Raw genomic sequence first — 27,844 nt, 5'->3', positions numbered from 1 at the left:
CAATCAATTGATGATAAAATTAATAAGTTGGATTTAACCACTCATCAAATGACTAGTTTTTACCAGAAACAAGGTTTTTATATTAGTTAATTTTCATTTGTGATCAATCAATTAATTTCCAATTGAGTTCATGTATAAGCAATAATGAGTTGCTTAAACAACTTCGTGTTGTTTATTATAAGCAACCTTTATTTATTTAAACAACTACTAGTTGTTTACCTAGTTTTAATGAGATACAAGGTTATTGTATAAGCAACAAGGAGTTGCTTGAATAACTTATTGTTGTTTATTATCAGCAACAAGTGTTTGTTACTGCAACAAACAATTGTTTATTAACTTTTCCGGCGAAGTGGAGTTGCCTGAATAATAATGTTGTTATTATAAGCAACAATTATTTTTTTAAATTTCTTTTTTAACGAGAAATGATTTCTAGTATAAATAGTTAGATATTTTCTGAAACAACCAGTGTTTATTTAAGCAACCAATAGTTGCTTGCGTATTTTTTAAGAGAAAAAAGTACAGGTTTTTTTTTTTTTTTGGTAAAAAGTGATTTTATTTTTGTGTTTTTGTGTAAATTAAAAAAACTTAGGGGTTTTTGTGTAAATTAAAAAAAACTTAGGGGGATAGAGTCCCTTTTACCTAATTTTTAGAACTTGAGTCCTAAATTCTTAAATAAATAACTCAAAAGTCTCTTTTAATTTCATGCCCCAGTTGAAATCTCCCAAGGACCAAAAAGAAAATTTAGAGTTATGATGGAAAGTTATATGTTTTTGGTGAATATATATGATAACAAACTATAGTTTACGTATACAAATGCATAAATATTATTACCATAATTAATTATTATTATCTTATGTAATTAATTTGTATTTGTTTCTATTTAAAAGTTTGAAAATTGTAAATTCTAATTTTGCAATTACAAGTATTCGTCAAATGCTTAAGAATATTTGTCACAAGTGACGAATATCTGTCACATAGCAGGAAAGTGGCGAAGTATCACAAAATCACATGCAGATTTGGATAATATTAATGGACAATGCAATGATTTGGAGTGTAGATAATTTTTTGAATTGAGTGTATTTATTTTCACAAAAAAAAACTTTTTAAATTGAGTGTAGTTAGTTTTAGTTTAATCAAAAGATTAAAAAAAATCAATATTAAGAAGAAATAAGATAGGAGTAACAATAAAATTGGAGTAATAATTTAGAAAGATATGAGTATGAATATAGATTGGTTGTGAAACTATATTATCATTGAGAGAAAGGGTAAATAATTGACAATAATATTTGTGAAAGAAAATCGCCATACAAGTTAGATTTCAGGGCTTCCTTTTTTCTCTCTTTTTTTTTTTTTCTAACGTAAAAGCATGTTAAAAAAGCACTCTAACAACCTTTAATTTATCTTTCATATTTAGGAGTATTTAACATGGGCTTATAAGAAGAAAAAAGAGTGTTTACTTCTCGAATTTCAATATCTTCTATGAGTTTGATGGAGTCCTTTTAAATAAACGTGTACGTTGTATTGAACGTAATTTAAAATTGATCTGATGCCAATAATAAAATCTCCAACGTAATCTGCAAAATAGTTTGTTAAAAGAATCATGCGGTTAAAGTGAATAAAGTGAGTAAAAATTATTTAAATTTGAGTTGATCCAAATAATATATCCAACATAATTTGCTCAATTTTAAAAAAAAAAAACTGCGTGATTAGACTAAACAAAATGATAAAAGTATCAAAATTTACATTAATTAAAGAAATATCTCCAATATAATATTAATAGATTGAAAGGAGTAAATAATTCAGAATAACATTTGTGGAAGAAAGTCGCTATAAAAATTAGATTTCAAAGCTTCCCTTTCTCTTTGTAAATTTTTTTTTTTCTTTTTCGATATATTCTCCTTTCCTTCATTTGTGTCCGTGTTTTTATTAATAAACCCTTTTTTTCCCTATAAAAGTTCCTTTACTATAGATTATTGACTTTTTTTTAAATAGATATGTTTAAAGTATAATATTTTTAAAATAATTGAAGTGCACGCATAAATGTATCATGAACTATAATTAGTATTCAACTGGAGAGTAGGAGAGTTCAACTTTAAATTCTCCTACTCAACAATAATATGCTTTAATTTAACAAAACTAAGTAATTAGTAAGTATATACTAGAGATGTGTATTATTATAAGGTTTAAAGACAAATAAAATCAATTGTGATGTGTACAAGAATAACTTAAAAGGAGGTTACATGCTTAATATTTTTGAGAATAATTAATTTTAAGCATACAAAGAATTTATCCAAATGCAAGATTTACTATGTGGTTAACACTTATAAAAATAGTTGTTATCTGCTACAGATTAAATAAATGGGGTTTAAGTTGATTTTTGTTGTTCACTCTTTCCTTTTTAATAGAATAGAAGTATCTATCAATTTATTTGTACATTGATTGAAACAGTCACCGTTTGTTTCAAGTTATTTTTTGGTTTTCATCGTATTTCATATTATAAAAATGTCATGGCAAAGGACAAAGACATGACTTTTCTATGAGAGTCGAATGAAGAATTTTGTATAGTTCCTGTACAAATGAATGATTGAATGTGGCTATCTCATGTGATGTAATATTTTTTGCTCTAATTTGTGATATTTTTTCCACCATTTTGTTACATAGGTTAATTAACCTTCTTGAACTTTTCATAGATATCTCAAGCTAAATCATATAATAAGTTCTTTTCTTTATAGATCGTCTATTTCAATTTACTATGCAAGTCATATTGCTTAGTTATTTTTCCTGTTATACTGGCAGGAAAGAAAAATAAACATTGATAATAATATTCCATTTCAGTGTATAGGTCATAATCTTCTATTTTTTATTAGAATTTTCTACGGACTTTTTGGATCCTTAGAAGTATTCGATAATACTTTAGACTATAGTAAGATAGAAGCATTAGATTTTTTGTTAGATTATTATGCATAGTTTAGAATTGAAAGTTCCAAAAGTTACGGATGTCGTAAAAAATAAAAAACTTAGTGTAAAAATATAGAATTATTAGAGAACTTATTTGAATTGAATAATGAAACATTTCCAAACAATAGAGTAAAATTTTAAAATATAATTAAACATCTTACATATGAGATTTTAATTAATTAAAATAGTATCCAAAAAATTTATATTGAAAGTAAAATGGAAAGCAATGTCAGGCTGCATGTTTGGGTAAAAACTTACGGTCATTTTCTGGGGAAGTGATATAGGGTGTGTTCGGTATGGAGAAGAAAATGTTTTCCAATTTTCTCATGTTTGTTTGGTCAAAAATTTTGGAAAACATTTTCTTTTGGAAAACATTTTCCTCAAAATTGGGAAAATGACTTCCCTAACAAAAGTAGGGAAAACAAGTTCACAAGTTCATTCCACCAACCACCCTACCACCACCCAACCCAACCCCAACCACTCCCAACCCCCACCGACCCCACCACCCCATCCCTCCCCCCTCCCTCCCCCGCCCAAAAATAATTTTTTTTTGGAAAAAAAGTTTTGACATTATTTTTTATTTTTTGCACCCCCTACCAAAACCCTGCACCCCCCCCCCCCCTCCCCCATAATTTTTTTTTTTTTTGAAATATAGAACCAAAATAAAATTATTGGATATAAAATTATTCGAGTACCACATTAAAAATTATATTCTTTTTTAATGATATGAACTTTTATATGTCATAAAAAGATTTGGAGTTTTGTTAAATTAATATAGTCTACTATGTTCAAATAAGTAAAATGATAATTTAATATTTCACAACTTTATTTAAATATGTTAATGATATATAATAATTTTTTTATTATATCAAACAAATAAGATAATAATTTTCTATGATTAGTTTCATTTGATACCCGTCGCGCATCGCGCGGGTACGAAAACTACTTATCAAATAGTAATATTAAAGAACCAGAAATATATGCTTGAACTGAAACGTGCTCTTTTTAGTAAATCCCTTTCGGTTACCTTACTTGCTATAACTAATTACTACACTATCCGCCTCTCTCAATTACTAATAAGTGTAAAATTAATTATAACATAAAATAGATAGATGTTACTAAATAAATGTTAACATCTATCAATACCACAATTAACTATGTTACTTCTTCCGCCTCTCTCAACTACAGAATTAGTAAAGTGTTAATTTGTAGTATAAAATGGATAGATGTTAACAAATAAAATAACACCTAACTATAAAGCAGATAAAAGTTAAATAGAAAGCTTCGGCTCAAGCATGTGAAATTGAGGAATAATATCTACTATTATATAGAAATATGAAGATTCGTTAGTCTCCCAACCCAAGAAAAGTTACTCCATACTAGAGCTAGTACCGCTAACGAAAATATCTTTGTCCATTAAATAAGAAAATAGAAGAAATATTCAAGAAGCATATTCCTCTATTTAATTAAAAGTAGGAAATAGAATAATTTCCAATACTGAACGATTGAAGAAATTGTAGAAGAAGAAGCTAATGGGAAGAATTATATTAACAGCTTCTACTTCAATTGTTGTTCCCTCTGGATTGGTGTCTCCCCCCTCCGTTTTGCAGCTCAAATTAGCTCTATATATAGATGCTTCTCAAGTCTTGTGTAAATCTTAATTCGGCAAGTTGCAACTTGCAACTTGGTCTTGGACTTGGTTATCACAACATCTATTCTCCAAGTTGGCAAGTTGCTGGAGCCAATTACTTTTACAATTAGTATAGTAGTATACATTGTACTTTCCCAAAATGCGTGGTGGCAGGCTTATTTGTTTTTCGTGTTCTCTTTCTTTTTCAATTTGTTGGGTCCCACACCAAGGAAAATTTTCAGAATCATTTTCATCTGTGCTGCACCATTCCGTTTCCCACTTCTTCTTCTTTTTTCATTTTTCTTTTTGATTTGCTATTTTAATTTATTTATTAAAATTGTAGTATTTCCTGCGAGCAAAATAGAAAATATTAATATTAAAAATTAAATAACAACTTAATTTATATATGGTAATTTTCTCTTATCAAATACCCCACACTTAAATGTTTGCTCGTCCTCGAGCAAAGAAAATCATTAAATATAGTGGCTATATATTTTAAATAAAATCATGAGAATTTTTAGAGGAGAAGAATTGACTAAGACGATCCCATGATTTCAAGAATCTTAACCGTACTCATATTCAGTTATTGAGAACTGAAATAACAATATTTTTTTATTCCAAGTGTGTCTCACCAAATGAAGTGCGATGTCCATATGTCATACAATATATCTATTGTAGAACGAAGAACGACATACATAGAAAAATTCACTCACTCTCAACATAGAAGTATCTCATGTTACCGGAAATAACCATTAGCTTGACTATCATGTAGTTCTCCACTAATGTAGGAGTCTTTGAGTTGAGATCATGTAGGACTTTTATAAGGTTGTAATGTAGGCTTAAGGATGGGTAGGATACATATGGATAAGAATGCCTTAAATTCCCTATAGACAATACACTTTTATTTTGTCGCTCAAGCACGATTGCCTTCCATTTTTTCCTAAACAATAAACCTCTTTTCTTTTCGTTTCTTTTTTCAATCTCTTCACAATTTTGTTGTTTCCCGTTTGAAAATGAAGTTGTCAACATCTCTTTGTTGCTCTCTTTTTTTTCTTCCTTCTTCTTTTTTCTTTTTCTTTTTCAAAATTTCAACATTTTTTTTTTGTCTCAGACAACATCTCAAAAGATCAACAATCTCAATCAATTATCCTTTCATTTGTGTTTTTCACCACTCACACTTAATTTTCTGCATTCAAATCTACTCTCGAAGTGCCTAAAAGGAAATAGGATCAACAAATAACAAGTCGTTATAACAAAAAGGCCAAGGGTTAAGACTTGGCGATAAAAAAAAAGGGGATAATTCATTTAGGCTCAACAGGACTAGTTAAGGATAAAAATCATCAAGGTAGGTCAATTTTGGCCATGTTTAACAAGGATGGCCTACTTTCATTTCTCAACTCAAAATCTACCTAGAATTTCGCCTCAAACCACATTCAAGGTAAGTTCTGGATTTCCAAATAAGCATGAGAACTAGGTAATATATACTGACCACAAAATGCACTTGAGACTAGAGAACATCATGATTTCAATCATCAATAAGCAAGTATGAGTTTGGAAAGCTAATCAGATGACCCATGAATGATACTCAATTAGATCCGTCTTTCTTAAATCTCATGATTTTCAAATCAAATCAAATTTAGCCACTTATTTACCAAAGTAAATAAAATAACTAAAAGTTGTAAAAAGTTTTCGGTTCAAAATATTACGATCATGGCAAAGAACCGAATAAGAAGTCCATGGAAGTACATGAAATAGGTTACCTTAAGAACACAATTTTTTTAGTTTTAAAGTGGAGTTGTAACAGAGAAATACAAAAAAAAGAAAAAAAAAAAAAGACAAACTTTTTTTCGTTATAACAGAAATACATAAAAAGGAAACATATATATACTTTTTATTTTATTAAAACACACACAGAGATAATATATATGATACTCCTCTACCCCACACTTAAATAATGTCATGTCCCCATGACACACTATTTAGAAGTAAAAGGGTGTAGAAAAGGCTCCCCCGAATTTTTTTCTTTTACGGGAGCTTGTGCACTCCACTCCTAACTCTGAATCTGTCACGACCCAAATCACTAGTCGTGCGGACACCAAACCTTTCCCATCTGGTAAGCGAACCCGTCTATTATTCATTAACTCAAACAACAATAAAGTAAATAGAAACAATAGAAGTCTAAATCATAAATAAACATAAGTGCGGAATCTAAATACAACCCCCATATCTGATCTAAATCATACAAGAGTGTCACGACCCGTCTAGGGGGCCGCGACGAGCCCCGGTGCTAGCCCACCCGAGCACCCCTTGGCTTACACTTACACTTACATCTAGGTGAGCCACATAATTAAACACATAATTTTGTTCATTCATCATGCTAGTCCCATTGGACAACAATGCCTTTACATCATCACTGGCATCTATGCCACATCAACGTACATGAGCCAACGAGGCTATCAAAATGATATACAAAATATAGGCCGACAAGGCCAGATATATCTAACCATATACACATGTCTACTAGCCTCTAAGAAGAGTATAACATATCACATGAGCGGGACAGGACCCCGCTATGCCCATAACTATGTACACAAAAGAATAAATACCTAAAAGCTATGGCTCCGAATGAAATGGAGCTCTGCTATGTAGTCTCTGAGAATGTGGCTATGGATCAAGTCTGTCTCCCTGTGCACCTGCGGGCATGGCGCAGCGTCCACAAACAAAAAGGACGTCAGTACGAAGAATGTACTGAGTATGTAAAGCATGATCAATATCAATATAGAAGCATAATGAACAACATGAGAAATAGCACAAGATGGGAGATGGTGATATCATCGTCATGGGCACTTACTTGCCTTTCATAGAAACTTTCCATTTCGCTTGCGTGATTGGGTACATACATCCGTACCCGAATCCATATTCATATCCGTACTCATTTTCGTATACTATTCACGTTCATATCGTGTACATATTATATTTCGTAATCATATCATATTCGTATTCATGCTCATATCTATATCATATATCTACCATAGCATATACATATTCATATCATACATTTCTCATTTACATAGCGTACCCGACCACAAAGGCTCGGTGTTTCACTTACCCGACCATAGCTAGGCTCGGTGATCATACATACCTAGCCAACCAAGGCTTAGTGTTACACATACCTGGCCCTACCAAGGCTCAGTGTTGTTCGTACCCAACTGCAGTGGTGTGCGCGCGTTACGTAAACATACATACATATACATCTATATAAGCTCTACCCGGCCATATAAGCTCGGGGTTTCATAATAGCCATGCATAGGCACACATACATATAAGCTCATAAGCATCTTTACTATTATCATCACTATCATCATCGTCATCGTTATCGTTATCGTTATCGCTATTACCATTATAGACGTCGTCCATATCATTATCACTATTATCGTCATTCATTACATCTATCTTTATAGGCTTACTCGTCATATGAGGAACTTAGTACGATAGTGTCATAACAAGAATCGTGAGCTTACTAGCTCGGAAGATCGAATCATTTGAAGGATATCATAGTATTATAGAAGATTTGGACGTTTGGCCCAAGAACCATGCCTTATGAAATAAGGGTTAGCCTTACATACCTTTCCGTTGAACTATTCTACACTTGCACGTTCTCCTTCAACGATCGCGTTTCTACCTTCATTAAAGTCATACTATCATTAGAATCAATAGCTAGCATATATGACTAAAACTAGAGAAAATTGGACAGCATCTCCTTTATTTATACGACATTCCTCCATAACGTATATCAACTCCCAAACGTCAATAATGCATTCACAATACTATAACGATAGTCATTATTCATCCACATTTCCCAATTTGCTTTCAATTACTCATATCCATGGCTATAACACACGACTATGTCCCTTCAAGTACGTCGCTCATCTCATGTTCTCAACATCATTTATAACATATTTACATCACAAAACATCAAGAATCATAATTCAATTCAAATCATTTCTCAAAATGGCACTATTCCACATTCATGACCCATTTTTCTATACCCTTTTACAATCCAAGTATTTCAACTCTTAAATACCTCAAACAACATATAAATACCATAAATCTTACCTTAGATGTTGTAGGAACAAGCCTTGGTTGATAATACTCCACTTGAGCAAAAACCCTGGTTCATCTCCATTGGGATTTCTTGACTTGGATGATCTTTAATGGGTTTTCTTACAATTGATTCACTTGGTTTATGTTGTTGATCACCAAATATCCTTGAATTCTTGTGGAATAAATGTAGAGAGATGTTTTAGAGAGAAGGGGTGTGATGTAGAAGTGAAATGAAATAAACCTTGGTCCCTTTATTTATTGATCCAAATCTGCCCGACCGTATATACGGACCAACATACGGTCCGTATAATTTATACGGGCCGTATGTTTGGCCGTATATTTGGTCCAGAAACTTTTGCCTTTCTGGGCTGATTATACGGTCCCAAACATACGGACCGTATAATTTATACGGCCAGTATGTTTGGCCGTATAATTTATACGGCCAACCCCCAGTGGTTCCGAAGTTCGTTTCGTCGATTCGTTTGATCTCCAATCCTTATGGAACCTTCTTAACACTTGTTCAACACCTCAATACCAATCTAAGGGACGTTATCACTCTTCTCCAAGACATCATTAAAGCCTCATTAACTCGTTACTCGTATATCCTTTCCAAAACCTATCGTATGCCTCGCCTTCTCTTGGTTAACTTTCTCGTCTAACATTGGATGCCTTTGAAATCTCACTTAGGGTCATCAAATGTCATTTCTTACACATGGAAATATCGTATACTCGTACTCCTCACTAGTTCATTCAGTTGTGCATCAACGAAAGATTTTCCGAGGTGTAACAAAGAGCTGTCTAGAAATACAAGTCCCAAATGATAAAATATATGTCTGAATGGAAGAGAATAAAGACAGAGATAGATGAGTCTCCAGGCAACGGGCTCGCCAAATGCTCACCTTAGATACTCGAACGCCTGGCCTCGGGATCACTCGCGAGGGGTAGAGGTAGCGCTTGTCACGAACTCTGCACTCAAAAAAGAATACAGCAATGTAGTATCAGTACAAACATTATGTACTGGTAGGTACCATAGGCCGACAACAGTTAGATAACATATATAAAGAAAGGAACTTAAGAATATACATGCTCGCAATCAAGGACAACCACAACACATTCCAAGAATAAATACCACAAGTGATAGGAATATTAAGACAGAATCCATGAAATATGTGAATGAAGTAACGAGTGCATATGCAATAATATGCACTGGCCAAATGTAAGTCTCTGTACACACATGCTACGGACGAAATACCTCCACGTCTCGATAGTCATGACCAATGGGGGACCCGCAAAGTCCATGTACCAGTCACTCCGCACACAGCCCAAAGATGACTCCACAACACCAATCACTCCGCACACAACCCAGAGATGGTTCAATATCACTCGCCATTCCGCACACAGCCCAGAGATAGCTACTACATCAAGTATGTCCAAAGAATGTCGGATGTTCCCTTCTCACTTATCATCATCAGCACCAATCACAGGTGATATCAATGTATCATGGAAATGAGGATGAATGCAATGCATAATAACAATATCAAGTGAATCATATCAATCCCAATCGTGCCACACATGGACCCATATCACAATATCAATATCAAGTCATGTTCTTCCTTTATCCATGATAATGTCAAGAAAAGTGAGAGACAACCATAATACAATCACAACTTGGCAACTAAGTATCAAGTCCAATATCACATACATGGAAACAAGCCAATACACAACAAAGAGGCAACAAGCCTACAAATCAATCAACAGTACCAATCCTAAGTAATCCATCCCAACTTCATATCCAAAGGTGTAACATGCTTTCTCCGAAAATGGATGATGATTAAAATCAGGATCAATATCCAATGGTTTCAACACTCTATTCAGATATTCCATACACATCACAAATAGAAAGGGGGATAAGGGTCACCCTGTTTGAGTCCCTTATTTGCTGGGAATGCCTTTGGCAGCTTCCCATTTACCACAATGGCATAGGTAATAGTAGACACACATACCATGATCCACCTCACAAATTGATCAGGGAAATTTCAACTGTTGTGAACTTGCTCTACGAAGGGTCATTCTATTGAATCATATGTCTTTTGCATGTCTATGTTAAGCATGCAACTAGGAGAAATATTAATCTCAAAGAAATCATCAAATAAAGATTAATAACTTAAACCAAAATAACACTTTAAAATTGCATATTAACAAATATGCAGAACCGGATATGCACAAATGAGGACCAAATTGCATCTAAGTGATTTTCCAAATAAAGTCAGTCAAGAAATTAATTTCAAAAAAGAAAAAATATATCCATAACCTCGGATACTTGGGGGATTACGTTCTTTAAGGACACACGGTGAATTCAGTGGGCTTGGATTTCTTCATCGTTATTTCTGCTTCTTCTCCATTTTTTATTTTACTTAGTTTTTGTTTCTAGAATATATTTTCGAATAAAGAAAAAACAACAAGCTTAAGGAACTTGAATCGTTATATATTTGGTGCCCTGTTAATCTACTAGAAACGTACTCTTTTGATAGAAAAAAAAAGTAATTGTTTTTCAGAAATAAAAGTACTCTTTTTAGAAATAAAAGTATTCTTTTCAGAAAAGAAAAAAGTAATCCGATTAGATTTGGCATTTTTGTATAGTAACACATCATATGCAAGCATAGAGATTTTGAGAAATAAGAAATCATCAGTAGAAAGTATTTCAAATACTTTGCTCAAAATATTTTTACTGGTGATTAGGAAGAAACGGCAGAAACTTAAACAAAATGTAAGAGACCAAAAAATCGCAAGTAAATCATTAGACAATGATATAAATTTAAAAGAATAATAAAGACACTTACCTTTCATCCATTGTAAGAATGGATAGAAGGAGTCATGATCTTCTATGTCTTGTTACTTTCTTTATGACACTTCTCTTAATGGGACAGAGAGTAAAAGAATCAGTAACAGACTTAGGAACCACAACCAATATATAATAGTGAGACACTTCTTCAGAAAAGACATAACTCTTCAAATGTAATCTTTTAGAAGAGGTGCAACTCTTCAGTAATGAACCCATCAATTATTAAATAACTGAAAAGTTAATTAGGTTTCTACGCATATAAAATTCATACCGTATAAAATAAGATATATATATGTAGCCCATAAAAATAGCAATGCCTTTAATTGATAGCATACCTATGTACAATCATATAATACTAAAATTGGGAAGCTCCTAGCTTCAAAGTTGGATTACGATTTTACCCCTCCAGTAAATCAAAATGTAATAAAACATCTAATTAATAGTAATATATTAATTACATAAAGATTGAATTACAATTTCAGCAGTTAAATAATTTTTTTCTTTATATTAGAATAAAACATGCTTCGCACCTAAAAAAATAATCCTACGAACAATTACTATACATGTGAGTAATAAAAAAAAAATAGTAATTACCCCTTTGAACACAAGAAGTAATACATACATGTATTAATTGGGATCAACTTAAAGTTTGATAATGTGAGTCCAGTTATTTTATAAAGATAACAAAAGAAAAAGTTAATTAAAATTAACAAAAAAGTAAAAGTAAAAGTAAATAGAAGAAAGATAACGTGGGAGCCGTTATTAATTGGCCATGACCAGCTTTTAATAGGGTCATTTGCCTTTTGATTTTCTTGTAAAATGTGTGCTAAAGCTAAAGAGTAAAACAAATTATTCATTATGTTTTAATAATTAAAATATGGAATTAATTCACGTCATAAAATCTGCATGTCTTTTGACATTCCAGAAATTGAAAACGTAATGCTATTCATTACCTCTTTATGAAGTATGCATGTCTTTAGACATTCCAAAGAATGAATATTACTACTACATATATGTAACAATCTACAAGTTTTTGTCATTCTCACATTCCTTTGTGATCCTATGAAGCTGCTCCACCTGGATCTTGCTTTTTCTCTTTGAATTCTCATTTTCTCCTCATCATTTTCTTAAAGACAATCCACTTGGGCCATTTTAATTGGTGTGATTTTGTGAATTTTTTCTTATCCCTTTGTTTATCCGTCTCAATTTATGTAGCATCCATTTTTTTTAGTGTGTCCCAAAAAAATATTATATTTTTATAATTTGAAATGACTTAACTTTAAAAATTTTATTTTGCCCTTAATGAAATGATTTATAACTACGCAAATGTCTAAGGTTTGTTTTAGACCATAAATTTTAAAATTCTTTCTTTATTCTTAAATTTTGTGCCAAGTCAAATGGTGCCACATAAATTAGGACGGAGGGAATAATGGAGAAACATTTATTACAATTATCATTTTGAAGAAGTTCAAACTTTCTTGAATTTTGGTGATTGTATGATGTCATATTTTATTCGTGTTGAATAAGTGTGATTCTCATTTAACGATTATTTTTTTCCTAACTAATTTTATTGAACTGCATAAGAAGATTTTGTGAACAATTTTATCCACGCCTTTGAAATCTATGATATTTTACAAACACTAAAAGTAGAAATTATTAATTAGTATCATATAATGTGGAAAATGAAAGTAGTATGATCAGTCAAGACATTTTTTCTCTTTAAAAACTCTTGTTTGATTAACTAAGAATGAAAATTCTTACGCACGACATTTATATATGAAGAATTAAATTGATTATTGAGCTTCATTTTAATGTATTTATGTTTTCTCTTAATTTCATTTAAATTTAAGTTTAAATCGCCAAATTTAACTTGCATAAACCTTGCCACATGAATTTATGAGTGAAGCTAAAACTTAATAAATACCAAAAAAAATATTTTCATTTATAATTAAAAAAAATTATATGCACACAAATTCAAAAAAAATCTAATATTTTTCAATTTATGATCTTCACCGAGTCGTAATTATTTTCCATACTTTAAATCATGTTACTTCATAGAATATTGAATTTTGTGCCCCCTTTGTTACTAATTCTCATTCCAAACTTTGTTTCTCATAAATAATTTTTCTTTAAAAAAATATTCAATTATGTTACTAAGAAGCTTTAATAGTTTTAAAGACTCATCAACAAGAAATGATTAATGTACCATTAAATTAAATTAATTATGTAGTAGAAAAATATAGATAAATTATATTTTCTTAATTTAAAATTGTCTATTTCTATATCATGAAGCCCGGGCCTCATGCAACTAGTGTAATCAATAGCAAACAATTATTTCATCTGTTGCAAAAACTCATCAGGTGGGTAATTAAATTTTGATAAAGGATCGATCAATCTATATAAGTGAATATAGATCAGTAAGAACTACCATTGCAAAAGCTTAATTACTTTCTTCCAATTTTTTCACTTTATCTCACAATCGAAAATTTCACTCGATTAAAAATTAGTTGTAAAAACAGTAGAAGAATAGCATTGAAGTTGCAGTTTTAATAGTAAGTTCATTTTCTTCGTTGTTACTTTCTATGAGCATTCATCAAATTGTACATTGAATTTATGCAAGCTTTGGTGTAGAAATACTCCTTATTATTTCTCTACGAAAATTTTTACCATGGTTGAGGTCCAATCAACAATAGTTGTGTGAGGCTGAAATCACCTTTTGACACTTGGATAGTGGGGTTCATTTGCCCGCTTTACATGCCACTAACCACTCCAGCCCCAGTCTCCCTTCTTCCACCCACCCCTATTCTTCATTTCTTTTCTTATTCTTCTTCAATCAAGAGTTCAAGACCTCATTAATGCAATTCTTTCGAAATTGAAAATGAGAAAAGCAAATGAAAAGTTAATTTTTTTTTCTTTTGTTAACTAAAGAAAAGTTAAAAGTTAAAATTTAAAGACAGCAAGTCAAAGAGTAGAGCATGCAATTCCGTACAAAGAAAATAACGAGCGTTGGTGCTGGCGGAGCAAAAATACATTTATTTTATCTTCATCAGTTTTTGCCTCAAAATTTATGGTAATATGTAACGATAGCTGAATATTTAAGAAAATATTAGAATTAGAGATTGTCTGGGTGAGCTGAATTTAAGTCATTTTTTACTACAAAAACAATATATTATGTGTAATTTAAGTACATGTGCTTAAAAAACACTTTTTAAGTGCTTAAGCTGAATTTATAAATAAACAGTTATATTTATGGATAAAAATGATGAAAATAAGCAGTTGATATATTTAATAAAAAATATTGATAAACACCTTTTCTGTTAAAATAACTTAACGCCCTTAAAACTATTAACATTAAAAATAAGCTTATCATTCAACATTTTTAATAGTATCAAATTAGCTCAAAATACAAACTTATTTGTGTTTCCAGTCACTTTAGCATATAAATTGATTAGATCAGACTTTTTTTAATAAATTTAGATTATTTACTTAAATAGTACTCCCAAAGTCTCAAATTATTTGTCACTTTTTTGTTTTACACACCCTTTACAATATATTAATTAGGAGGGTTATTTTATTAACTTTACCCTTATTTATATGTAAATTATAATCTCTCTCCATTAAATTAATACTATATTTATGTATTAGCTCCATTAATGACAAAATTATACTAAGGGTAAAATGAAAAAAAATAATTAATTGTGTCTTGAACTTCTAAAACGATAAATAATTTGCAATAACTATTTTTAGAATATATCAAATTTGACAAAAAGAATTGAGAAAAACAACTCAGAAATATAAATATGAAAGATAAAGTAACTATTTTTTAAAGCACTTTCCATGCAGAGGCGGAACCAGGATTTTAAGACAGAGGGGACACTATTATCTTGACATAAACTCTAACAAAAAATTTAATGACGACTGAGGGATAATACCGTATCGGACCGGTCATTAATAGCGTAGCAGTGGCGAAAATACGAGTATATAGGTCAAATATGTGTAATAAATAAAATTTAATACAGTGAAGCAAATGAAAGAGATAGCTCATGGCTAAGGTTATGCAACATGTGGTGACAATGCAGGTTCAAATCTGGGTGAGCTCATGTTACGCTTATTGTTTTCCTAAAAATAGGCTAAAAAAATAATTAAAAGTGACATTCGGGTTCAATCTGTGGTGACATGTAAAGGAAGTAACAGTTGCAACCAACGTGCCCCAAAGACAATTTCATTAATTAGAGTGCACAATTAAATATATGCTAATTTATCAAGATATATACACATATATATACATAATTTTTTTCGAAGGGTGGGAGTGCACCCATTTGGGTCCGCCTCTGTTTCCATGTCTGAAAAACTTGGAACACATTGAAAATACACAACTATAATTGTATCCCGTAACTTTCTCATCTGAAAAGTACAACGCTTTGCGCTTTGGACAAGGATAATATGCAGCAAAGTTGAAAAAATTAAGAAAAAAAAATAGTAGAGTTTTTTTTTTTCCTGTTTCTGTTTTATTTTTTAACACAATCATATAAAATAAAATGAAGCTTTCGTGCCGTCAATTAAGGAAATGGACTAAAATTACAATTTGTAATTGTATTTGAGAGTTGGATATTGGTTAGGGATAAGAAGAATAAGAAAATGAAAGAGAAGAGAGGTGGGTGAAAGAGGGGGCTGGGGTTGGGGACTTGGGGTAATGAGTGAAGTGTGCAAATTGGTTCCACTATCCAAGTGTCAAAAGGTGAATGGAACCTCACACAACTATTGTTGGTTGGACCTATACCATTGTAAAAAATTTCATTATTCTACTGGTAAGCGTCAAAGTTAGCGTTCTTTTATTTTTTTTGCTAGTTCCGTATAATACTGTCATACGAAACGAGCATGTCGGATTGTTCTTCAAATTATCTTATGCGGTGATCTTGTACGTTAATTTGAACTATTGTATAATAATCGCCCTTTTCTTTTTACTTTTGTTGTTAATTAGCGAATTGACGGATCGTTCACTCATTATTGTTTGAAGATCTCATCAATATATTTAATTATTTTTTTGTTTTATTACCCAAAACTGCTATATTAAATCTTTTGAAAATGAATTTTTTACTGTAGTTTTATTTTGGCAAAAAAATCATTGCGAGTAAGATGTGCACACTTGAATCAAAATATTATTTAACTGAAGTCGTTGAGAATATTGAATTTTATGATCAAAATATTATGAGTGTTCATCAAATTGTATATTGAATTTGCAGTGATAATTTAGGCGAAATAGGTTTACCGATTCATTAATTTGAGCCTGCATTATGTAACACATTGTATACATATTTTTATATTATTTATACCATTTGAAAATGTTTGTACTGATTAGCATGCAGAGGCGGACCTGTGCACTCCCACCCTTCGGAAAAAATTATGTGTATATATATATATATATGTGTGTGTGTATACCTTGGGAAATTAGTATATATTTAATTGTGCACTCTAACAAATGAAGGTGTCTTTGAGGCACGTTGGTTGCTGCTGCTTCCCTTACATGTCATCCCGAATCGAACCTGAATGTCACTTTTAATTATTTTTTTAGATTATTTTTAGGAAAACAATTATTTTTTAAGCCTATTTTTAGAAAAACAATAAGTGTTAAATGAGCTCGCCCAGATTCGAACCTGCACTGTCACCACATGTTGCACAACTTTAGCCACTGAGCTATCTCTTTCATTTGCTTCACTGTGTTAAATTTTATTTATTACACATATTTGACCTATATACTTGTATTTTCGCCACTGCTACGCTATTAGTGACCAATCCGACACAGTATTATCACTCAATCGTCATTAAAAATTTCTTAGCGTTTATGTTAAGATAATAGTGCCCCCGCCGTCTTAAAATCCTGAGTCCGCATCTCTTAGCATTTGCACGTGTTCCAAAACTTGTTACTCCATATTAAATATGTGAGTCCACTAAATAGAGAATTTCTAACAATTATCACTCTGTAATTTAACTTTGAGTTAATCATTTGTAGCCATCCAGTTCAACAAATTCACTAGCCTAATGCAAGAATAACTTTCATCATCTACATGTTCCAATTTTCACAATTGCTGTACAAAATTAATTGGTCTCGTCTGCACCAGAAGTATATATAGTTCCTATAGGAAACATAACAAGAAAAAAATGTCACAGTATGATTTATCATTTTGGTCTAAGATTCCGAAATAAATTTCTCAAAAGATCACTCAAGTTAAGGAAATTAGGTAATGAAGTCACTTTTCTTTGTGTTATATCAATAAAATCACTTAAGTTTGGCTTTATATCTCACAAAGTCATGGCTTCCAGATTTTAAGCATTGTTCTATTTGAAATCTTAGTTCACTTTAAATACTACTTCTTTCTTTTCAATTTATTTGTCTTGCTTTCTTTTTTAATCTGTTTAAAAAAGAATATCACTTTCTTTAGTAACTCTTTACTCCCGACATCCTAACATATTTAAGACCACAAGATTCAAAGGTCATTTGATACATTACACACATCTTTAGTTTAAGATTACTAGATTAAAAAATCTTCTTTATTTTTTTAATCTTCATATCAAGTCAAGCTAAGATGAATAAATTGATTTATATACCACGTGGGACCCAAAACTCATTTTTATTAAAATTTAACACACAAATAAGCAGTTTAAATTAAACCCAATTCAACTATTTAAAACCCAACCCTTGACCTGAACCACTCTCTCTGTTCGGTTTTACTTGTCATGTTTCATTTCTCGAGAGTTAATTTGACTAATCTTAGAAGTTAAATCGAATTAGATTAATTCAATATTATAAAATGAAAACTATGAATTCAATATTATAAAAATTAAATTTAGATGTTTAAAACTATACAAAAATTTACTAGAAATTGCGATTTTTCTCATATTAATATGATGAAAAAATATGTCCTAAAATATTGATTAAAGTTTATATAATTTGAGTATGGAAAAGAAAAATGTGACTCATAAAAGTTAACGATCGGAGTACATCCAAAGAACCTGGACCCCACCTAATCAGACTTTTTATTAGTGGGCTACTTTTATTCTTAGCTCTTCTTTCAAGCAACAAAAGATTCTAATTACAGCTTTAATCTACAGAGGATTTTCACTTTTCCTTTTTATGACTCAAATATATTATTTAAAAAAAAAAAAAAGATTCTTCTTTGATTTTAAATATGCTGAGAGTATATTGTTTCTCTTGTGAGAAGTAAGGGAAAGAAAAACTAGTTTGGCTTGACAAGTGAGAATGGAAAGGGGAGAAAAAAATGATGGACAAACAACTCATCGGTATGTCATACAATATTTATATTTTTCGTTTTCACATAATTAATTAACTCTTGCATGTTTGTTGCTTTTATGGAGCTTAATCGACTTAAACATGTTAATCATCTTGAAAAAAAAAAACAGTTTCATGTAGTTTCTATATATAAAACAAAAATGTTTCATGAAGAAACTTGATCATTCAAAGGTTCAGAAAGATGAATTGGAAAATACTTTTTTTTTTCTTTTTCTTTTTTGCTGTTGAATTTGGTTCACCCTTATCTTGAGTAAATAACATATACAAAGGACCTGGCCATGAGAATTTTTACTTTTTTCTGGAAATTTTTTTCCACTTTTTTTGGAAACTAGCGTTTGGCCATACAACTTCCAAATACAATTTTGGAAAACAACCCAAACCTTGTTTTCACTATTTTCACTTTTTTGTTTTTGACCCTTGCTTTTGTTTTTCCTTTTCAAATTTTTTCCTAATTTTTTATTTTTATAAATTTAACCCCAGTTTATTTTAGTATTGATAGTGTTTACAACTATTTATTTTGGGTGTTGTTGGGTTTTCTATGGGGGTATAAGTGCAAGGTGGTGATAGTCCGCATAACAGTGTCACTTTTTGTAGCTTCACGTATGCAACAAATGTGCTCAAGCCTTATGAATGGCGATACAGCAGTGGTAATTGATTGCATCAGTTGATTAAAGAAATTGTTTTCTTCCCTCTTCCTCAAAGGTGTATTTTTTTATTTTTTTTAGGGGCTGGGTTGATGGATCAGGGGAGGGATTGTGGAAGTTTCATTCTGCTGAAAGTTATTTTCACTAAATATCGGTTGTTTTGATGTAATTGTGTAATAGCTTATTCTGATTCAACCAACTGGTTATGTTTATGAATTGTTTTGGATGGTTTTGCTAGTTTTTAGAAGTTTATGAATTGTTTTGGATGGTTTTGCTAGTTTTTAGAAATTGAGGGTATAAATCATATTTCATATTTTTTTAAGAAAAAGTACATTCAAACAACCAAATATTATTTGCAAAAACACAACTCCAACTCCAACTGCAAAAATTCCAAATAAAGTGACTTTATTTTTGGTTTCTATGGCCAAACGCCTACAAAGTAAACCATCTTTCTTTGACATGCTTGCTTTGTAATTTAAGCTGTAACAGGCCAAACATTAAGTAAACCATCTTTCTTTGACATGCTTGCTTTGTGATTTAAGCTGTAACAGGCCAAACATTTAGCTTTTTTTTTAAGGCTATTCTGGAGAAGGTCCTCTACACTTGTGCTAGCTGCCAGTTAATTTAGAATACAATTTGTCATGGTATATATGCACACTGAAAATTTGAAACAACATTTGATCTTTTGGCAGGTGTCCTCTGCTGTACTTCTGAAGGACATAGTCAATCTTCTAGATTTCATAGGGAGGTTAAACAATGGACGTCGTCATTGCTGATATATTTGTCCTGTCCCTCCGTTAGGTACAACGCCACATGAAGAGATGCATAATTACAAAAAAAATTCCCCCTACACTTGTTAAGAATACTAGTAAGGAAGATTATACCAAGCACTACGAACCCCTTGTGGTTTCCATTGGTCCAATCCACTATGAAAAACATCATGTTCTACCTGTGGAGGATTTCAAGGGGAAAGCAGTGAGAATATTTAGCACAACGTGTCAAGGTAACCGTTGAAAAAGTGTATGCAAGTTTGGAACAAGACTTGCTCAAAGCTCGGAATTGTTACTATCCCAGTTTCCAGCCCCTGAAACAACTGCCCAAAGTCTCTCGTCCACCTAAATAAAAAGGAGAAACAACCCTTGATACAATCAAGAGCAGAATTAGATATCGTTAACAATGGTGTTTAGAGGAACCTCATGGTTAAAAGGTACAGAGTACACTCTTGACTTGTAAATGTGCGTGCTAACGCGTCTAGAACCTTGGAAGGCAATTGATTTTCTAACAATAAAAGGTCACGACGCACCATATATCTATCATGTTTCTTCATCTCTAACCAGCTCTTCCTGCCCCTAGTAGTTCTATAGTCGTTGGAGATGAATTCAACAATAAAGCACCCGTCGAGGAACATCATTAGACACCACTCACGATCTTCCCAGCGTTGGAAAACGGGATAGTAACGATTCCGATCTCTGAGCAAGTCTTGTTCCAAACTTGCATACACTTGTTCAATGGTTACCTTGACTCATTGTGCTAATCTCCTCACTTCTTTCCACTTGAAATCATTCTTGGTTAGAACATGACATTTTTCTTAGTGGATTGGACCAATGGAAACCACAAGGGGCTTGTAGTACTTGGCATAATCTGCCTCACTAGTATTCTCGATAAGTGCACGGTGAATTTTTTGTAATTTGTGCGTCTCTTCATGTGGCGTTGTACCTAACAGAGGGCCAGGAACAATACTTTACTATTAATACGGATGAAACTGAAGAGCTGAGATTGAAGCAGAAATTGGCACTGACATTGATGCTGATATTTGGAGTCCGGAGCCAAAATGACATATTTTTACAGCCATTAGCCCAAAATAGGCTGTCTTTTTTTTTTTATACCACAATGGGTATTTCGTTGGATAACCAACGATATCCAACGAAATACCCAACAATATTGTTCCTGTGCCTCACTGATAACTTTCATTTCGCTACAAGTGTAGCGAAATGCAACAAATATATATATATATATATATATATATATATATATATATATATATATATATATATATATATATATATATATATATATATATTTTTTTTTTTGCATTTCGTGAATCTTAGAACGAAATAGGTATTTTTTTTTTATATTTCGTGAATTTGAACGAAACTGATTTAATTTTTTTTTTTTGTATTTCGTGAATTAATTCACGAAATATAACTGATTTTTTTTTTTTTTGCATTTCGTGAATTAATTCACGAAATATAAATGATTTTTTTTTTGTATTTCGTGAATTAATTCACGAAATATAACTGATTTTTTTTTTCCATTTCGTGAATTAATTCACGAAATATAAATGATTTTTTTTTTGTATTTCGTGAATAAAAAAAAGAAATATGGAAAATATATTTTTTTTTTATTTCGTTCATCTATTTGCATTTCGTTGGTAGATCAACGAAATAGGATAATTTTTTTTTTATTTCGTTGATATACCAACGAAATAGGAAATTATAATTTATTTATTTTTTTGCATTTCGTGTATTAGAAAACGAAATAGGATAATTTTTTTTTTGTATTTTTGTATTTCGTTTATATAAAAAAATAGGAAAATAATTTTTTTTTTCATTTCGTTTATATAAAAACGAAATATATATATATATATATATATATATATATATATATATATATATATATATATATATATTGTATTTCATTTATATAAAAACGAAATAGGAAAATAATTTATTTTTTTCGTTTATATACCAATGAAATGTTTTGTTCCATTTCGCAGGTATATAACGAATCCCCCCCCCCCCCCCCCCCCCCTCTTTTTTTACCGTTTTTCTGCTCTCCATATCGCTATGGTTTTAATTTTATTTTTTTGTTCATTTCTGTTGGTTCAATCAGTTTTAGACGAGCATTGAATAGTTGTCAAAATAACATCTTTTACATTTCGTGACTTAATTTGCGCCCGAAATAAGTTTTGTTTGGAAATTTTAGGATAAATTTTTTTTTTTTATTTCGTTGATATACCAACGAAATAGGAAATTATATTTATTTATTTTTTTGCATTTCGTGTATTAGAAAACGAAATAGGATAAAAAAATTTCTTTGTATTTGTATTTCGTTTATATAAAAAAATAGGAAAATAATTTTATTTTCATTTCGTTTATATATATATATATTATTTCATTCATATACCAATGAAATAGGCCCAATACATCAAAGATACATAGACGTTCGGATCGTCATTTTAGGGGTTGAAAAGGCGCATGAAATAAGTTTTGTTTGGAAACTTTAGGGTGTTTTATTTTTTAAGATTTTGATTTAAGCGTGTTATTTTTTAATCAAGACATAACTTTATTTTGAATATAAATATAATTCTAAAAAATATAGGGAAAAAAATTAGTTGTAAAGTCGTCAAACTTTAGATAGTCATAACTTTGCGCTCGGACGTCCGTTTTACGCGTTTTTTTTTTTGAACTTGCGTATTTTTTCAAGATCTATGCTGGCAAACCGCCATACCCGAGCCGATTTTTAAAAAAATACCTTTTATCCCATTCAATTTCGATTTTCCCCCGAATTGGCGTGAAATTTTCAATTTTATTTACTTATAAGATGATGATACGCAATAGATTTCAACGTAAAAATCTCGGGGTAATGTAGCTGTGAATGTCAATTTCACTTCTGCGGTTTCAATTTTTGAAAATAAAGCTGACTAATTTTCTCGACATATAAAGTTGACTAAAATAACCTTACAGTCAAACACTAAGTTTTTTCAAACAAAACTTACTTCGGGCACCTTTTCAACCCCTAAAATGACGATCCGAACGTCTACGTATCCTTGATGTATTGGGCCTATTTCATTGGTATATGAATGAAATAAAAAAATAATAAAAAATAATAAATATATATATATATATATATATATATATATATATTCCTATTTCGTTTTTATATAAACGAAATGAAAATAAAATTACTTTCCTATTTTTTATATAAACGAAATACAAAAATACAAAAAAAAAATTATCCTATTTCGTTTTCTAATACACGAAATGCAAAAAACAAAATTATATATATATAATTTCTTATTTCGTTGGTATATCAACGAAATAAAAAAAAATATTTTATCCTATTTCGTTGATCTACCAACGAAATGCAAATAGATGAACGAAATTAAAAAAAAATTATATTTTCCATATTTCTTTTTTTTATTCACGAAATACAAAAAAAAAATCATTTATATTTCGTGAATTAATTCACGAAATGCAAAAAAAAAAAAAAAAACAGTTATATTTCGTGAATTAATTCACGAAATACAAAAAAAAATCATTTATATTTCGTGAATTAATTCACGAAATGCAAAAAAAAAAAAAAAAATTAAATCAGTTTCGTTCAAATTCACGAAATATAAAAAAAAATACCTATTTTGTTCTAAGATTCACGAAATGCAAAAAAAAAATAATAAAAAAGATATATTTGTTGCATTTCGCTACACTTGTAGCGAAATGAAAGTTATCAGTGAGGCACAGGAACAATGTTGTTGGGTAACGAAATACCTATTGTGGTATTAAAAAAAAAGGCAGCTTATTTTGGGCTAATGGTTGGCTCCGGACTCCTGATATTTGTCTCCGCGTTTTTCATCTTTATTATTTCATTTTGGAAGGTTGTCATGCCGAAATGTCTTGCATATCGTATGTGATTCATGATCTGGCTCAGTTACTTCTTCATCAGAGTGGCAATGACATGCTGGTTAAATTAGAGAATCCTAGCCTCCTGGAAAATATCGAAAGTTATATTAGCTCATATAGATATTCTGTATCAAGTGTCACTATGTCAGAGGATCATTTGGTTGAACTTTTGGATGCCATCCTCCTCTATTAGGCTATTTTGGAGAAAGTCCTCTACACTTGTGTTAGCTGCCAGTTAATGTACTTTCTCCATTTACTTTTCACGTTTCGCTTCTCGAGAGTCAATTTGACTAATCTTCTGAGCTAATTGAAATAGATTAATTTAATATTTTAAAATTAAAATCTAGATGTAAAAAACCATACAAAAAAATATTATAAGTTGCAATTCTTAAAAAAATAAATCTAAAAATGTTGGTCAAAGTCCATGTTGTTTTGACTCTAGAGAAGCGAAATGTGACAAAGTAAAAGTGAACGGAGGGAGTAGAATACAATTGTCAATTGTCATGGTTAAAAAAAAAAAATAAAAAAAATATATATATATATATATATATATATATATATATATATTGAAACAACTTTTGGTCTTTTTGCAGGTATCATCTGCTGTACTTTGCAAGGACAATGTCAATCTTCGAGAATTCATAGAGAGGTTAAATAATGGACGTGTTCAAATTGCTCTTGATGACATGGATCGAATTGAAGAGCTGGATCGGAGATGACATTTATGTCGGCATTTTTTCAGCTTTGTTATTTTGCTTCGGATGGTTTTGAAGCCGAACTGTCTTGCATATCATATGAGTTTCATGATTCACTTTTTCATCTGGAGATGAAATGTTGCTTAAATTAAAGGATGGATCATGCTTTTCCTCGCCTCCTGAAAAAACATCAAAAGTTATATTAGCTCACATAGTTATTTTGTATCGAGGGTGACCATGGCCAAGGATCATCTGGTTTAAGTTTTGGATGCCATCCTCGTGTATCTCCGATAACTACCCAAGTGTTGTGCTGAGTTGGTTTTCCCATCAATGACTCAATATGAGCGTCTTCAGAATGTATGTGGCAATTTAAGAGATTTCCATGGGTTGAAAGTAAATTGTTGTGTTGAGTATGAGATAATTGAATATGCCTTACCTCAGTTCCAACTTATGGCGGAGAGAGTAGGGCTGTTTTGTCTTGACCTTTTGTCTCTTCAACTTGATAAAAAAGATTAAACAGGTGATTCTGATGAAACATATTGTTCTGATGAACAAATGATTCTGATGAAATACTCCGTGAAGTCAATTCCATGCTAGCTCATTTACTTGTGAGGATTATTCCTGTTGAACTGGAAGTTATGCACATATGTTCCACAAATTTGAAAGCTTCAAAGTCAGAAGGAGTTGGACGCTTCACTAAGCAGCTCCTAGAAGCCTCTCCAGGCATTCTTAGAGAATATTTGATTCATCTACAAGCGCACATGATTAATTCTATTACTCCTAGCACTTCAGCTCGAAACATTCATGTCATGATAGAGTTCCTATTGAGTATTCTTACTGATGTGCTCAAGGACATTATTCATCGTCACAAATTGTTTGTTCTCTTGACACACGTTGGAGCACTTACCAGGAAGGTGTCCAATCGTGTTCGTAACTTAGAAGAGAACTCAAGGAATGAAGAGAATATGAGTGAAACAAGCTGTGCAAGTCTAGACTTGCCGGAAAATATTGAACTCCCGAAGAAAGATCTGAAGCATGTTTTCGTAAAAGCCCCTGCAGACTCATCTCAGCTCTGCTTCCCCATGAGTGATGGACCACTCTGCTTGACTCTTCTACTTATAAACTTAAAAGACTAGCACAATTCCAATGCTTACTCAGTTGCTTTGATAAAGGAAGAAATTGTATTGGTGAAAGAAGGGTTAGGATTCATAAGATCGTTCTTTGGGAATGTTGAGCAAGAATTGAGTAGAGATCTTTGTACTTGTGTTCTAGATGTGGCATATGAGGCGGAACATGCCATTAATTCAATTCTTGCAGAGATCATGGTCTTGTGCCACTTGTCTTCTTACTTCCTGATACCGTAGAGAAGATCAACCTTATCAAAGATGAGGTACTACAAACGATCCCCAAGAACGATGGCCTCGTTGTAGTAAACTCTCCCAACAAGCCAATTGAAATTAGCAAGTCATCGACATTTGGTCAAATAAGTGCAGGCTTTGAAGAGGAGACAGAGTGGATAATTAGGAAGCTCATCAGTAGACCAGCTGAGGTAGATGCCATTTCCATAGTTGGTATGCCAGTGTTTGGAAAAACTACTTTGGCTTACAATGTATATAATTATAGGTCTCTTGTTGATCATTTGATGTTCATGCTTGGTGCATAGTCGACCGAGAACATAATGAGAAAAAGTTGTTGCAGAAAATTTTCGATCAAATTATTGGTTTGAAAGAAAGATTCAGTGAGGATGTGATAGATGACGATGTCGCTGATAAGCTACGAAACAACTGTTTGGAAAGAGATATCTTATTGTCTTGGATGATTTGTGGGATATACTGCATCATGGGATGAGCTAACAAGACCTTTTCCTGAACTTAAGAAAGGAAGCAGAGAATTCATAACAAGTCGAGAAAAGAAAGTGGCTTTGCATGGAAAACACCACAGTGATCCTCTTAACCTTAGATTGCTTAGACTAGAAGAAAGTTGGGAGTCATTAGAAAAGAGGGCATTCGGAGAACAATGTTGCCCTGATGAACTAGAGGATGTTGGAAAGAAAATAGCTTTCATTTGGTACTTGATCTGATCGGTGGAGTCATTGCAAGGAAAGGAAAGAAAGAGGCTTTGTGGCTTGAAGTTCGAAATAATTTTGAATCCTTTATCTTTAAGGATGAAGAGGAAGTGATGAAGGTCATACCATTAAGTTATGACCATTTTCCAGATCACGTAAAGCCGTGCTTCATTTACCTTGCAAGCTATCCCAAGGATGAAAATATCGACATCCTTGAACTAAAAGATTTATGGTTTGCCGAAAGACTTGTGGAACAAACCATATAAAGAGTGTGGAAGAAGTACTGGAGATTTATGTGAATGAGTTAATCTCCAATAGCTTGGTAACAGCTTTCCATGAGAGATATTGGGACCCGAGATGCAAAATTCATGATCTTGTGCATAACTTCTGTTCAATAACAGCTAGAAAGGAAAAGTTGTTTCATTTCACAAGTTCAGTGCTGCTGCTGCTTCTTCGTCTTCTGCTCCTCCTCCTCCATCTCCTTCCTCTTCTTCTTTAGATTTGATAACGCAAATGACCATTCATAAGGATAAACATCTGCTTCATTTAGTCCCGTCCAATCCAGTAAAGAAAATCTTTATGTTAAATACCTCCTCTCTTTGAAGGTAGACATGGGTTATCATCTTTCCCACAACTTTCATTTAAGACAGTTGAGGCTTCTAAAACGTATACAAAATATAAGGTTGACAGATTCTTTGCTGAATGAAATAGGCTTGCTTGTTCATTTGAGGTTGTTACGCATACAGACGAAGGCAAAATTTCACCCTCCGTCATTTTCAAGCCTCTTGAATCAAGAAACCCTGGTGGTGGATAACCGGGGATATTACATGGTACTATCACCTTGCATATGGAGTCTTGCAAAGCTACAACATGTGACGATCAGGAGGGGTAGTTGTTCTCTCGACGAACCAACAGAGT

The 27,844-nt window shown here is 31.7% G+C and overlaps 1 pseudogene; it reads left to right on the top strand.

Annotated features, from left to right (window-relative positions):
- Nucleotides 1-24,155: 24,155 nt before the first annotated feature.
- On the top strand, nt 24,156-27,425 carry LOC132639245 (putative late blight resistance protein homolog R1A-10; annotated as a pseudogene).
- Nucleotides 27,426-27,844: the final 419 nt, after the last annotated feature.

Source organism: Lycium barbarum, chromosome 5, assembly GCF_019175385.1.
Source record: "Lycium barbarum isolate Lr01 chromosome 5, ASM1917538v2, whole genome shotgun sequence".
Taxonomy (NCBI): domain Eukaryota; kingdom Viridiplantae; phylum Streptophyta; class Magnoliopsida; order Solanales; family Solanaceae; genus Lycium; species Lycium barbarum.
Note: the sequence above shows the minus strand (reverse complement) of the source record. Positions and strands in the feature narration are given on the sequence as shown.